The 13,959-nt window shown below is 43.1% G+C and overlaps 1 protein-coding gene across 2 annotated transcripts in view; it reads left to right on the top strand.

Moving 5' to 3' along the window:
• Positions 1-13,959, top strand: part of CCHR2.PART2H20orf27 (chromosome chr2.part2 C20orf27 homolog) — a 611,858-nt gene that overhangs the window by 527,944 nt on the left and 69,955 nt on the right. The gene's annotated exons all lie outside the window — the stretch shown is intronic.

Here is a 13,959-nt window from a genome sequence, read left to right as displayed (position 1 = left end):
GGTTTGCATTAAAATTATTCTATGCAGTCCACAATTCCTGCTGCTTTAAAAATAAATCAGTAAAAGCAAAATGAAAATTCCAGCAAAACTAGAACTTCTACTGTGACCTCCCAAGCCTCTTGTATCAAAGGCACATGGGATATATGAAAATGATCCTTGTGAACATCAGGTGTTTCAGCTAATTGGCGATTCTGAATGCCTTTGACTTGTTTTGTCATTTTAATGGGCAATTTCAGGCCAATAAAGCCAAACCCCACTAGCTGTGGATATGTATATTTCGGCCTTGTTATGACCTCGTCAGCACAGCACAAGCAGAGTTGTTTGACTAAGCATTAGAAACACAGGGCTTTTATACCCAGCTGATGTCCATTTCCTGCTATGCCATCTTGTGTTGGCCGGGCCTGCCTGTACTTAGTGAGAGTAAGTGAACTGGTTGGAACAGGTCTGGCATAGGGTGTTGAGCTTAGGAGCTCAGGGACAAGGATTGATTGGTCAGTTCAAGTGTTTCTATTTTACTTTAAGTTTTTGCAGTATTTAAACCCAGCATTTGAGTTGGTTTGTGCTTGTTTACCCATCATGCACCACCCCTGTGGTGTTTTAACCCTTTGCGAGGTATCTGAGTTGCATTTTTTTCTGTTACCAGCACTCCTGTGTAATTGAGGCCCTCGTCTGCAGCTACTGTACTGATTTTAGCCAACCCTACTCATACCTATAGGTACTTGCCTCAGGTAATACCCACTTTACTATACCTGACCTCTCTTCCACAGATTCTGATAACCATGGACAGACCATTTCCTATGGTTTCTCCTGCTAGTCTGGTTGATATGGGCATCCTGAGACAGTGTAGCAAGTGCCTTATGTACACAGACAACCCTTTACTACTACCACCTAGGAACACAATATGTGAGAGACGCAATTGCATTATGAATCTAGAATCCTTGCTGTCTCAGTCACAGTCCAGTACATCTGGCACTGAGAAGACTGTCTGCACAAACACTACGAACATCACACGTCTAACACTACCTACATCTGTACAACACACTCCTACATATGTGAAGGTTCTCAACAAAAACATACCTAAACAAAAGAGACCTCCGAAGCAAAACCACACATGCACATCACCCACAGCACCAAGCATCATACATAGTACAGCTGTCTGTGTCTCACAGCCTACAAGGACCAGCCACAAACCCAACATACTAGTCATAGGAGACTTTATCGTGAGGCACACAGATATGACCCTCACCAGGCTAGACAAGGAGAAAGTCACGGCAAGTTGCTTGTCAGGTGCTATAATCCGGCATATCACACACGCACTCAAGTCTCTTAACAGGTACCGTTATGACTTTGTCATAGTCTATGTTGGCGTGAATGACTTGAGATGAGCCTCTCTGGACTATATGAAGAGACACATGATTGAGCTCGCTGAATGTGTGTCCCAGGCAGGTATGTCCCAAGTCTTAAGCATCATCCTACCATCACCCAGAATGATCCCTCAATACAAACAGAAAATGATTGACTTTAACAATTGGCTTAGTTTCTGGTGTCATTCCAAGGATATCCAGTATCTGACAGCCTGGAAGGACATGATTGACAGACCACAGTGCTTTGCCAGAGATGGCCTTCATCTGTCTCCCCTGGGCTTCAGGCTGGCAAAGGCTCTTGCCTCCCCCATAGTGCCTTTTTTAGGCAAAGTCATGAGGACAAAGTTACCAACATGAAAAATTCTTCTAAACAAAATTTAAAGGTCATGCTGCTGAACGCTAGGAGTCTTGGTATGAAACTGCAGTCATTGCAAGTTTTCCTTGCCATGGAGGATGCTGACATTTGTGCACTCACTGAAACCTGGTTCAAAACTATGGAAGGCACCCCAGCCTTACCAGGTTACTCATTCTACCATACTTTCAGACCCCAAACAGAGGGCTACAAAGCCAAAGGAGGTGGAGTTTCAATATTTATCAAGGACATGCACACCTCCAGGCTGGCCAAATGGTATGACACACAGGAGACACTCCAAGGGCAGTTAACTGTTAACAAAACACCTATTCAAATCATAGCTAGCTACAGACACCCAACCATGACTCAGGATGCCCACGCCACCTATTTGGACTTGAATCCATCAAGATTCAACCCTCTACTCTGATCTTGGGTGACTTTAATTACCCAACCATAGATTGGAAGACCTATTCTAGCCAAAACATGAACGCCTAGAGATTCCTTGACTTCGTCAATGCCAATGCATTGAATCAGCTGGTAGACACCCCTACGAGAGGTGAAAATATTCTGGACCTGGTCCTAACCAACGTAAGTATCCACTGTAGTACCCCTACAGTGTCATCTTCCTTGGTAAGCTCCGAGCATAAAGCGATCACTTTTGAAGTCACCATCTCCCCTGACCCCCCCCCCCTCCCCCCGTTAGGGTCAAACAAAAAAATTTCCAAAGCTGACTACAATCTCCTCAGAGCAGGTTTAAGCAGCTTCACAGCCACCGTCCCTTCAATTGGAACTAGCACTAATGTCTAAGCCTACAACAAAAAACTATATGAGCACCTACATAGTTGTATGGACTCAGCAATACCTGACAGGACCTCAAGGAAGAGTAAACCTGTCTGGTGGACAGCAGCAGTAAACAGACTCTGTAATAAAAGGAAAAAATTGCTGACCAGGAGGGAGCAGGTGCCAAGTTGGGCACCCACCCAGGTTGATAGCAACCTGACTTTTGACCACCTTGTTACCTCCGTTGTCATAAATAAGGGTATTTCATACAGGAACAAGGAGGTCATAATATCCCTGTACTACTCCCTTATCAGACCCATTATCGAGTACAGTGCCCCTTCAGCATGTACCTTGCCAAGCACATACAGCAGCTGGAGAGACCACAGAGGTTCTTGACCACAAAAATCCAGGGTCTCAAAACACCTGTCCTCTATAGATAGGCTAAAAGCCCTGTCCCTCTACTCAGTCTCATACAGACTGCTCAGCGGTGACCTGTGTCTGGAATACAAGGCCATTTCAGACCCAGTCTTGATATAGTTGCTGCATATCTGTAAGTCAAACTCAATTTGCGCACCCTGCACGCAAGACCTTAACCTGGTCTGTGACATTAATAGAACTTGGCGGGATAGATTTTTGTCCCAAAGACTCCCTGTCCATGTCAAGCAGAGTATTATGTAGCCCTCTTTAAGAGGAACCTGGAAGACTGGATGGGAAACTGAAAATACACCCCTGGGATTTTACCTGTGTTCCTGCTGGACAGGGAAAACAGGTGCAGACTTTGAGGGAACATGGGCAAAATTATTTTCTAGGCTTATATGGGCCTTCAGGCCAGTAGTCTAGTATCATCCTATGAAACTATATGTGGTGCCCTCCTCTGAAGTCTATTCTCAGTCCTGTGATAAGGGACATCTCGCACGCCAGATTATCTACTAGTGGCTGTTCTGACTGTTTTAATTTCTTCTTTTCCTATACGACATCTGACTTCCCGGTTATTTTAATAGGGATGTACAGTGGATATAGAAAGTTTACACACCCCTGTTAAAATGCCAGGCTTTTGTGCTAAAAAAAATGAGACCACAATAAATCATTTCAAAACTTTTTCCCACCTTTAATGTAACCTATAACCTGTACAATTCAATTGAAAAACAAACAAATCTGTTAGGGGAAAAAATATAAAATATAAAAAACCTACAATAATACGCTGGCTGCGTAAGTGTGCACACCCTTAAACGAATACTTTGTTGTGTGTGCACACTGTTAAACTAATACTTTGTTGAAGCACCTTTTGATTTATTTACAGCATTCAGTCTTCTTGGGTTCACACCTGCCAATGCCTCTGCAAACTTCTGAAGATATGTATTTCTCACACAGAGATGTTAGTGTCAGTTAGCCTGGGAACTGAAGGCAGGTGCTAGAGTGATGTCATCAAAGCTGACTGAACAGTAATGTTTGATAGTAATTTAAGAACTCTCTCCGAGAAAGACTGTGCATTTTCTATATTGTCTTGCACCTAATAAGGATATCCACTCATCATCATCTGCATTTGCCTTGCTCTGCAAGTAAGATTTAATCATACTATCTCTTTTAGAAATAGAGAGAAATATAGTAAAGATTAGTTTAGATGTTTTCTATATTTATTTGAGACTGTCCTGCGATGTTGTTTGACAATATTTCCTGTGATTCTGAATTCTGTAGTTATTGTGTTTGTGTATTGTCTTCTTCTTTTATTATTTATTATTAAATAAATTTAAACCTGTCTTTGCAGCTGATATTTGTAAGACATATTTAAGCTGTTAGCGTACTTGCATATGTATTTTGTGCCACTCCTAAATAGCCTGGCGCTTGGTCAGAACTTACCATCTGGATAATATAGTAACATTACACAGTAGTTTTGGACACCCTTTGGGAAGGGCCATAGAGTAGCTGATAAATAGCTGGTTGGTGGCAGTGATAACTGCCTTATATTCTGGGAAGAAGGGGGCATAACTAGTAAACCTGTGCCTGCCTTTCCCAGGTGTGTGTGTGTCACTGGTTGGACAGAGAGGCTGCTGGATGTTTTGGCTTGACCACTTGGCTGAGATCTCAACCCTGTAGCTGTGCCAGTGGGAGTCTTATTGGGGATCTGGAGAAAGAGGGAGAAACCAGCCACAGACTGACTGTGATCTCTGTGGACTTTTAAGGGAAATTGCACTCTACTGTGTGTGTACTTGTCATCCTCTTTTTGTGTATGTCCCTCACTCTTGCCAGTTGTGAGGATTGAGGCTCCTTGATAACTGGGCCATTGCAGGGGCGTCACAGTGGGTCTTTAGGTGTTGAGTCCTGAATCATTTTACAGACTGCCTCTGTCCATAAGTGACATAGGCAGCACCCTGGGAGTGATTTTACTGTTGCCTATCCACTTATCCAAATTTTTCTTGGAAGAGCGTGAGGGACGGGTTTTGTTTTACGAAGATGGAAAGGTTATTATTAGACATGGTAGCCTTTGGGATATGAATCTGTGTCTACAGCAAGTTCTGTTGGTCACAAATAAGGTTCAGGTCCATGGAACGTGTAACTCTTGTATAATTTTTCTTCTGAATACATAAATTCATCAGTGCTGGGTCAGAGAATGCCTTGTAGGTCAGGCATAAGTCACCTGTCAGTAGACACTATGAAACAGGGAATAGGACTTTGTCAGTCTGCATTTGTCTTGCGCTTTGTATTTTGTTAGTGAGAAACCGCTGGGACCGCTCCAGTTGATGTAGGTGCCTCATTAGGTACATGCAGAAGGGAACATTGTACTCCATTATGGGTCTGATGAGGGCAAACTGCAATGACAGTATGATTTCCTTTGAACTTGGATGCCATGCCTTTACTTACAAGTTGAGCCACATAGAAGGATTTCCTCACTACCATAGCTACCTGGTGGTCAAAGTTTAGGTTACTATCTGTCTGTGTTCCTGGGTCCCTCACCACTGGGTCTACTTTAGGGGTGTGCTATCAGTATTATAATTTGCAGGGATGTTTGATTTACTGAAGGCTTATGTTTAGACATTTTTTAGCATTTAATCTCAGACCATTTTTCTGGTATCAGTTATTTGTCATTTTTAGGCCTGTTTGTAGGATGGCACCATCGTTTAGGATTCAGTGATTGCTTCCATGTTACAGTCTTTGGCGAACTTGGTGAGCCAGAGGCCCCCATCATTGGCCTTCGCTTCAGAGAAGTATATACAAAACAGGAGGGCTCCCAAGACTGAGCCCTGTGGGACACCACTAGTAACAGGTAGAAGTGGATTCACTGATTTGGACAACAATGTGCCCTGTCAGTGAGCCAATTTGCTATCCATCTGATGATGTAGGGGTTTATGCCTAACTCAGTAAGTTTACATATCATCCCCACATGGGATATTGTGTTTAAAGCTTTGGCCAGATATAGATAGGTGGTGTATACCATTTAGCTCTCATCCATGGCCCTGGTGACTCTCTTGAAATCCACCAGATTGAGCAGGCAAGACTTCATTTGGCTCCGGTCCATTGTTTGGAGGTTTCCTATGTTATTGATCAGGTCCATGATAATTCTCTCCATGGCCTTTCAGATAAGACTGGTCAAGCTTATGGGTCTGTACTTTCCTGGATTAGTTGATGGGACCCCTTGTGCAGATGGACGACAGTTGCAGTCCTCCATTCCTGTGGGTCAAAGCCCATCTGGAGGCTGTGGTTAAAGAAGGATCTAATGATGTCATTTTCATTCATCCTCAACCTGTGGGTTTTGGATCCAACCGTAGATCCAACTCGTCCGCTTTCAAAAGCATAGGCTCCAAAGCTCAAGCTCCTCTCTTACACCCCCCCCCCCCATTAACCTCAGATCTTGTTTGCCGCTCTTAGAAGAAGCATCACTGTCTGATGACTCCAGCTCCTTGGGGAATTGTCTGTTAAGTTGATTAACTTCTTGTGTAGTTTTCTTTTACTGCTGCTCTCCCTACCCTCCTACCTGTGTTTCTGGTATACATATAAAAAGGTCTTATTTTTGTAGTGGTTTAGCTTGCACTGGTGCTTTCTTTGGTGGGAATTGTTCTTTCCCTTTTTCTCTTTCCCTTATTTTTGTAGGATGTGTGAGAGACTTTTAGGGTTTAAAAGATGCACTTCCTGTTTGGAAAAAAATCCCTTATCTGATGCCCATAGGGAGTGCGCATAGTGTATTGGCCCTGCCCACCTCAAAGCCTCCTGCTCCACCTGCAAGGGGTTTCATCAGAGAGCACTGGCTGACAGGAGAAGTAAACTCATTTTGAAGGGCCTTTTATCTCCTTCGGCCCCATCTGCAGGTTCTTCTTCAGGGGCTCAACTCTGCTCCAAGAAACATAGAGAATGTAGGGAATGCAGAAAATGTTCTCTGTGGAAGTCTGCTTCCTCATCTTTGGATGAGCCTCCAACCAAGGCTCCTAAGGTGTCTGATCCCAGACCCTCAGATCCGAGCAAGTCCACTCAATCCTCTCCTCAACTCTGAGCTCCCTTGCCTTCAGAGCCTTCTCCTCCTACCACAGGGTCTCCAGGTAGGGAGAGGTCTGCTAGGATTTCATCCAGCCCACTTTCCACGACATCATCTGTACAGCCTTTCTGAATCAGAGGTGGACAGATTGATGAGACAATTCCTTCAGACGGAGATCCAGATGGGGGTCTTAACAGTCCCATCCCCTACTGGGACTGTGGGCAGACAGTCACCTTTTAGAATTTTAGCACCTTTTCCGATCCAACCTAGTGCTTTGAATCCAAATGCCCGGAGAGCCAAGGTGACTGAGCCAGTAGTGGATCTCTTTTCAACTCAAGCAAGTTCCCTGACTTGCTCGATACTACATGACTATGCAAAATGTATATGTATATATATATTTATATATATTTTTTGATTGCCAAATGAACTAAGGTTGATATATTTCCAGCCATGTAATATATTGTCTTGGATAAAATCACAGACTTAATTAATAATCTGGTTAAATAAGAGGTACCACATCATTATAAATTGTATTTAAAGTACATAAGGGTTATATTATTATGACAGCTACTAAGTAGGGCAGGACCAGCTTGAATGTCACACTGATGGGGGAAGGGATGTGAATTTAACATGTGTACCAATAACACTTTGTTTTACAGCACAATAAACCACTCCCATGCCTGATAAAAAGTATATATGTATTTAGAAAGCTTGTGAGGAAATTATTACTCTATTTTTGTTTTACTTGGATCGCTTGTCTGTGTACTTAATAAAGGATTTTCGACTGGAAACAGACTACCTGCCTTGCTTGGATTACTTTCGAATGCTTAGTTTTGTTTCTGTCTTTTGGCTTTTCCCGGTTAGGGTTCGCCACAGCGGAACTCCGTTCCGCCAATGATTGGCAGTAGAGTTTTACGTGCTGGCTTGCCGGGCCTAACTCACAACCTTCAACGAAGGAACGCCCATTCACGCATGTCGCCACACAGAAGACGCTCTAACTGAGAATCGAACGGGCAATGTCTAACTGTGAGGCGACAACGCTACTGCAGCACCACCACCGCAGTACTTTCGAATACTTAGTAATGCTGTACAATTATATATTTTCTATTATTTTTTGTTTTGTTTCGTTTTGACTTGACGAGTTTATGCTCACTACTTCTACTACTACTATTGTCCGATCTGATTAATATACACTGATTAACTAGAGATATATGGACTGAAAATCTTCCACACATAGAAGTTTCTTACACTGTTTTACAAAAAAGAATTTACAATCGTACTTGTACATGTTACTAGAACATGTAACACCATACGAACTGCAGAAAGAGTCATTACTGGGCATATTGAAACAATACTAATTTCATGAACTTAAGTCATCCTTTGACTTACGAATGGGAACCGCTCCCAGCATGGTATTAGAAACCTAAAAGACTTGGAGAAATTAAAAGCGAGAATTCTGCAATGGACCGTAGCAGTCCAGTGGTCATTATATCAACACTCCCTCAGCTATGCAGTCTATCTCAAGTGTGCAAAGATGCTCTCCTTTGGTGGCTTCACTCCTCGGAGATTCTTCAAAGATGCCCCTTTGTCGTCGTCCGTCCGTCCCCCCCCCCCCCCAAATGCCATGTTGACCAAGGATGTCTTCCAGGTGGAGAGGCATTTCCAGGTTGGAAGGTCCAAGACAAGTAGACATCACAGGAGACCAACCTGCATATCAGTGTCCTGAAAATGAGAGCAGTCCTTTTAGTGTTGCAGGCATTTCACAGCGTTCTCCCTCCAGTGAGTATTGCGATACAAACAGACATTATGTCAGTAGTTTGGTACATCAACAAACAAGGGGGAAACCAGATCCTACCTCCTGTGCCGAGAAGCATTGAGAGTGTGGTAGTGGAAGATCTACTGCTTTCTGACTGCAATGCACATTCCAGGGGACTGCAACATTCTAGCAGACAGGCTCAGAAGAGTCTTACTGATGCCTGACGAATAGTCTCTGAATTGGTCAGTGGCAAATATGAGCTTTCACAAATGAGGTCAGCCTCTTGGCATCTCCCCACAACAACAAGGGCAGCTTTGCCTTGATTCCCCCTCAGGGACACAGTCACCCAGAGATGCTATGATCCATGCTTGGCCTCCCGGATTACTTTCTGCCTCTGCCATTAATCCTCAAATTTCTTCAGGATGCTTCGAGATTGAAGAGCAAAGTGATTCTCATTGCCCCCTTTTGGCCTCCGCAAACCTGGTTCACCTTCCTTTGGTCTCATCTGATTTGCCTTTCATGGACGCTCGAACCACGGGCAGATCTGCTGTCCCATCCATCAGGGCAAATTTACCCGGATCTCCCAGGCCTGAAGCTAACCACATGGTTTCTCCAATTCCGATTGATGGCTGCATTTGCCAGGCTTTCCAGTCTGAAACATTCTGATCGCCTCACACAAATCTTCGACTAGGAGAATCTACAAGAGCAAATGGAAAAGATTTTCTATTTGTGCTAAACAGCAGCAATTAGATCCTTTCACCGCTCCTATTCCACCAGTACTAGATTTCTTTGCTTATATTTTTTATGAGTGGGCTAGTCATTCCACTGTAACTGCAGCCATTTCGGGTCATCATATTGGAGAAAATTCATCATCTTTAACCTCATCCCAATTGTGGACGGCTTTTCTTAGAGGTACTCTCCTCTTTCATCCTCCCGTTAAAAATCCAACACCTCCTTGGGATCTAACTGTGATTTTACAGGCTGTAGTTCACCCTGCTACTTTGGCTGAAGGTTCAAAAGATTTGAAATTGTTATCATGGAAGACTGTTTTCATAGTTGCTATCGTTTCTGCAAGAAGTGTCTTGATTACAAGCTCTGTCCTCCAAATACCCCTATTTTATTTTTCATAAGGACAGAGTAACATTACATACTAATCCATCCTTTGTACCCAAAGTTGTGGTCGAGAACAGTATGAACCAATCTATCAGTTTACCAGTCTTTTTTTTTCCCAATTTCCATAACAAAGGGGAATATACTCTTCATCTGTTGGATGTTCATAGACAGTTCCATTTTTATCTAGACAGAACTAAATCTTTCAGAAAATCTAACCAGCTTCTTTTATCCTTTTGGGAATGTCAAAAAAAGGTAAACCAGTTAACCAAGACCAGCTTAGCTAATTGGTTAGGGAACTGCATTTCATTTCTGTATAAATCCAAAGGTGTTTCTTTACCTCAGCTAATCAAGGCTGATTCTACTAGATCCATGGCAATTTCTCAATCCTTTTGGGCTAAAATTTTAACTGTTTGCTTGACTGTCTCATGGTCAAATTCTCACACCTTCATTTCCCACTACAAACTGGACATTGTGGCTAGAAATAGAATTGCTTTTGGTTCTGCTGTGCTCCAGAATATCCTTCCATGAAGGCCGCCCTGGTTTATTGTAGATGGGGACTTTGTCTCACAGGTCGAGGAAGAATGAAAATGACAACATCAGATAAAGAAGTTATGTACTTCCCATAATTTTTCATCTGTGCTGCCCTTTTTCATTCTTCCTTGACCTTCCCTCCCTTCCTCCCCATGTGCCTTTTAGTGCATGACCTGATGGATATGCTTATTAGGAACCTCTGTTCTAAGGTATAATTTGTAAACATGGTAGCAGCAAACTCGATCTTAGGTAATTCGGGGTAGGGGTGAGGCATTATGGGCAGGGGAGGAGCTGAAGCTGCGGAGCCTAAGCTTTTGAATGAAGCTGAGTTGGACCAAGGTTGGATCCAAAACCCCCAGATCGGGGAAGAATGAAAGAACAACGCAGATGGAACGTTATGGTAAGTACATAACCTCTGTTTTTTTTTAGGGGCCCTGATAAATTCTATATTAAGCTATTTAAGAATTCTGGAATGTATTACCGGGACTCCTAGCGGCTGTGTTTTTGGCTTTAGCAAGCACAGTCCAGGACCTTTTTCCCACGAAATGACCATTAGGGTTGTGGTTGTGGATATTTCTTTGGTTGTGGTAGGAAGTGGGGGAGTAGAAGTTTGAACTGAACTTGTTGGCCAGTGGGTTTCCTGTAGTTTCAGGCTGAGTGCAAGTGTTGCCATTTATGCTTAACTCGCCATGTTGCTGAGCATTCCTCCTGAGGTTATGAACATAACCATAAGTCTTTTTTTTTTTTTTTTTTTTTTTTTAATTATCTTTCACCTTGGAAACTATCTTTGCCTCGTAGTTTGCTTTTGGCAGGTTTGACCAGCTCTCTTGTTTAGACTGGTGAGTGTCTTTTTGCACTGTTTTGTCTGTCTGTTCTTGGCTTTGGAGATTTTTTTTTCCTTTTGTTGACTAGCCTATTTATGCAAAGGGTTCACCAGGGTGGTTTATTTTTGCCAGTAATCATAGGTTCTGATATTGTCCATTTGCATTCAGTCCTCAACTAATGGGTTTAGATCCAATCCCTCGGATCTGACTCAGCCATTGCAAAAGCTTGTGGCAACTTTGAACTCTCAAGCTTCTCCCTTACCCACAATGCAGCAACACAGTTACCTCCAATCTCATTTGCTGCTTGACAGCAAAAGACATGGTAACTGAATATTCTCGAGCTAAGTGTTATTTTTTTAGTCAAAAAGTTTTTTCTTACTCTAATTTTTTTACAACTTTTAGAACTTTTCTTCCTTGTGTATTGTTTACTAGTTAAATAATTTTTCACTGACTTTTTGTTTTCATACTCTTAACTCATTACATCTGAGTGATGCCTCCAGGTGCATCTACGGTTAACTCCTTCTGACATCTCTAGGTGTCAAATATTGCTTGTTCATATTTGCATCAATAACCCTCAAACCATGCTATGTACAAGGTTTTAAAAGATTTCATCTTGAGGCTTACACAATGGCAAACTCATCTGCATTAATATTTGACCTCTGTCTACTGCAGGTAAATGTATGTTAATTGTTGTTTTTATGCAATTAATTTATATAGATATAATTTTATAATGTTTACATTTTTCTTAATATCCCAACAAACAAGTAACAAAGACAGTACTCCTTAGCCTCATGTGAATGCTCTCAGCTAGATGAATAAAATGCTACTGACAGTATATGTGTAACTTTAATGACTGCTGAGATATTGTAGATTATTTACAAAATATTACAAATGTAATAGTTACTGTGACTTATAAAATCCAGTTTAAGACCAAGAACCTAAAGAATACTACCCATATAAAAACAGTTTGTGCTGAAGAGTTTGCCATTTATACTTCTTTCATAACCGCTATGGTTCCAGAGATGTCCTTCATGGATGCATCTGCAGTCATAACAAGTGGGGTTGTCCTGTCGTCAGGCAGCCCTGCAGTCGGCCGGATTCCAAAGTCCGGGTCCGGCTTCGGCTGATGTCGCACTCCACCCGACGTCATCTCTGTTGGTCTTCGGGTATAAAAGCATCAGCCGACGCCATTTTCCTCTGTCTTTCTTGCCGGGTGGCGCCCGAAGCAGAAGCTGTTCGCAAGTGCCGGTCGGTCGGATCCAGAGATTACTTCTACCGAATACTACTTCGAAGACTTCTAAAGCTAAGTACCCCGTTGGGGACTCTTTCTTGCCTCAGCCGATGTCAGAAAAAGTTAACAATTGTTTAACCTGTGGGAAACAAATACCTCATAAAGATTTCCACTCTTACTGTCTGCCTTGTTTAGGCCCAGCCCACGACGTAGCAGCCTGTTCGGCCTGTGCCTCTTTCAACCGACGAACGCTTAGGCGTCGGTCGGAGTTTGCAGAACAGTTTTTCGGTTCTGATTTTGCGTACATTATGCCGTCGGATCCTCCGACTACCCCCAAAAAACGCAAAGATAAAGACCAACACTCACGGTCCGCGGTTTCGGCCAAAACCACGGTAAAGCAAACCGCGAGTGTCTCGGTTTCGGCTGAAACCGAGAAAACTGATCAAAGTACAGCTGAACCTATTCTTACAACTGAGGCCCCTGCTACAACTCTTGAATCGACCTCAGAAATTTTACCCACTACGGTGGTTGACTTATCAGACACCATTCCCTTGGATGTCTCTACCCCAGCACGTGGTGCTGCTAGGCCTCCTGCTGCCATGTCCATTAAGGCCTTCGCCAGGGCTAAAGCAGCCAAGACTTCTAAAACAGTGCCTGTTAAACCCCCCACATCCAGGCCCTCTTCTAGTTCTCAAATGCTTTCTTTGGCAGAAGATTTAATTTCTTTAATTAGAGGATCTCAATCTCACCCAGACAGGGCCTCTCAGCCCCAGAGAAGAGACCTAGGGCAGAGCCCCTGAGCCAGTGTCTTCTGATGATTCTGCTGATGAATCAGACATAACTGACCAGCCTGAGGCTCCCTTCTCCAATTTTGAAGATTCTGATGCTGAAGAATCCATTCCAGCTGCTTCCCCACCAGAAGAATTCTCCTTTGGGGAAACCTTGCATGCCATGCGAGAACAGTTCCAATGGCAACAACAGGATTTTTCAGACTCCAGAAAAAGACTTAGGACCTTTCTGCACCTCCCACAGCACAGGCCCTTAGCTATACCTCCTGTTCTCTCTGTGGTGGATGATGCTTTCAATGATGTTTGCTCCGCTCCAGATTCTTTACCCCAGCCCCTGCCAAACCAGACAGATTTTACAGGGTGCCAGATACTCATCACCACCTTTACAAGGCCCCACTTGCAGACCCAGAAACTATATCCCAGGGTCCCAAGGCAGTAGCCGCGACCACAGCTAAAAACCCTATTCCTTCTGAAAGGGAAGCAAGGTCATTAGACAGATGGGGTAAAAGGTCTACACTTCAGCTACTCTCTCAGCTAGAGCTTTAAACTGTCAGTTTCACATGATACAATACCAAGAGTTTATGCTTGATCAGTTAACTAAAAACTAACCACTGATGAATCTCTTGATAAGAAATATGTATTAGAGATGGTAAATAACATACAACAGGTTAGCAACCATTCCTTAAAATGTGGCTATGATGCACTGGAGGCTTCATTTAGATCAGCCATGACAGGCACAGTGATAAGAAGGCATG

Source organism: Protopterus annectens, chromosome 2.part2 (genome assembly GCF_019279795.1).
Source record: "Protopterus annectens isolate FY-2018-M chromosome 2.part2, PAN1.0, whole genome shotgun sequence".
Taxonomy (NCBI): domain Eukaryota; kingdom Metazoa; phylum Chordata; order Ceratodontiformes; family Protopteridae; genus Protopterus; species Protopterus annectens.
Note: the sequence above shows the minus strand (reverse complement) of the source record. Positions and strands in the feature narration are given on the sequence as shown.